General features: G+C 33.6%; 1 non-coding gene across 1 annotated transcript; it reads right to left on the bottom strand.

Annotated features, from left to right (window-relative positions):
- Positions 1-1,341: 1,341 nt before the first annotated feature.
- On the bottom strand, positions 1,342-1,414 carry TRNAE-CUC (transfer RNA glutamic acid (anticodon CUC)). The gene has a single exon. It is a non-coding gene; the product is annotated as a tRNA-Glu (tRNA).
- Positions 1,415-2,330: the final 916 nt, after the last annotated feature.

Below are 2,330 nucleotides of genomic sequence, written 5' to 3'. Positions count from 1 at the left end.
GTGATATTACTAGAAGATAACTTGTAACTTCTAGGATATACAGATACGGTGTATGTTAGATTTCATCTTTTAGCAGTCTAGGACCATAAAAATGACTTTTTATCACATTCGACAATGCTTATGATATGCATGGTATGTTATTCTATAAAACTATACTTGATTATTAAATTGGAAAAAAAACACAATAAGGCATGATATGACAATAGCAACATTGTGGATCCATCTATTGATAGTGGCCGCTAGCAGTGTTGATTGTTCTTGGATATATTACAACTAGCAGGTAGCATATTCATTTGAAAATGATTTAAGGGCCCGTTCGTTTCACGGACTTTTTTTAAAGGATTTGGAATTGGAATTGGAATTGGAATTGGATTTGGATTTGGATTTGGAATTGGAATGGAATGGAATGTTTGAGAATCCCTTTCATGTGTTTGGTTGGTTAATATGTATTGGAATTAGAATCTTCTTCATTCTCGGGGTTTTTTTTTTTGAAGAACGAGGACAACGAAGGAAACGTTTTAGTTTTTTTACATTTTTCGTTTTTGATTTATATTTTGAGTTATGATTTTTTTATTAATTCTTTTGAATTTTTTTGAAAGGGTTTTTATTTTCCATAACAATCCTTTAAAATAGATGGGATTTTGAAATCCCATGAAATGTGGAATTTGATGGGATTTAATTTTCATTCCCATTCTTTCATTTAATGAAACGAACATATCAATTCATGGGATTTAAAATCTCATTCCTTAGAATTTCTTCCAAATCCTTGAAACGAACAGGACCTAATAAGTAATTAACTAATTAAGAATATCATTCTAAATGTATAAAAGGCGAATCTAACAGTACAATTCTCATATGCTGAAAGACAAGACGAGCCTACATTTGAGTCAGAAGCAAAGTATAGATTAATCAGTGACTGCTATTGAAGGTACAGCTGCAAAATGGTTCATATACAATCATTCACAAAATGGTGTATAATCTTAGCTGGGATAATATATATGGTTAGTCATCATCTATTGATAGATTGTACAGAAAGCATTTTTGGGAGATTGTATGGAACGCATATATTCGGTTATCAATTCTAAATGGCATCGAATATCCGGCTTTTCTGCGAGCAAAGAAATAATAATCTAAAAGAAAATGAGTATTGCGCTGCAAATTGCCAATTTGCCATGGCCCGCTGCATCGCGTGGGTTACCTACTATTAGTTTAAAAAATGGATTAATTTTTTTTACAGCAAAAAAAAATGGATATATAGTTATTTGATTCAAGTGATTTACCATGCTTAAAAATTAAAACCTGATCTTGGTTAACTATCTAAGATTATAAAAATAAAAAGATTTCCGTTGCCGGTACTTGAACCCGGGTCTCTCGGGTGAGAGCCGAGTATCCTAACCAACTAGACTACAACGGAATTTGCATTTTTACATATACGAGCTATTTATTAGTTGCTTTAAATAACGCAATTCGATATTTTAATTTAGTAAATTTGTTATCGTTTTTTTATTGGAGGGTTTTCTTGAATAATAGGTTATGAAATATTAGATGATTATTATTGAATCCTTCTAACCCTTTATATCGGAACTAATTACAAGGCAATACAATCATATCAAATCTTCTAAATATATAGCATATATTAGGTACAATTCTTTCTATGAATATGATAAAATAATATGGAATATATATCAACTAATACTCCCCTTCAGTTTGAGCGGCAGATCGACGAACGCTCAAATTGTCTCGAAAGGACTCAAATAGCTGGCGAGATAATCCTTTCGTAAAAATGTCGGCATACTAAAACGTAGATGGAACATGAAGAACGCGAACATGGCCAAGGCGAACCTTCTCTCGGACAAAATGTATATCAATTTCAACATGTTTCGTCCGTTGATGTTGGACCGGATTTTGCGATAAATACACAGTTGATATATTATCACAGTATACTATGGTTGCCTTGGACAACGGGTTATGTAATTCTAGTAACAGATTTCGTAGCCAAGTGGTTTCAGCAACTGCATTAGCTACAACTCGATATTCTGCCTCCGCACTAGACCGTGAAATAGTTGGTTGTCGTTTGGATGACCAAGAAATCAAAGTATCACCAAGAAACACACAATACCCGGAGGTCGAGCGATGCGAATCTGGACAACCACCCCAATCTGCATTAGAGTAAGCACAAAGTTCATGGGTACGAGAACGAGAAATACGAATCCCATATTCAATAGTTCCACTTATATAGCGGATTATTCTTTTCAAAAAAAGAAGATGTTTATCTCTCGGTGCATGCATAAAAAGGCAGACTTGTTGAACAGCGTATGATATGTCTGGCC

Source organism: Bidens hawaiensis, unplaced genomic scaffold (genome assembly GCF_021521415.1).
Source record: "Bidens hawaiensis isolate Kalapana, Puna unplaced genomic scaffold, B.hawaiensis_p1.1 tig00062942_1, whole genome shotgun sequence".
NCBI lineage: Eukaryota > Viridiplantae > Streptophyta > Magnoliopsida > Asterales > Asteraceae > Bidens > Bidens hawaiensis.
The sequence above is the reverse complement of the archived record's forward strand: the minus strand, read 5'-3'. Positions and strand labels throughout refer to the sequence as shown.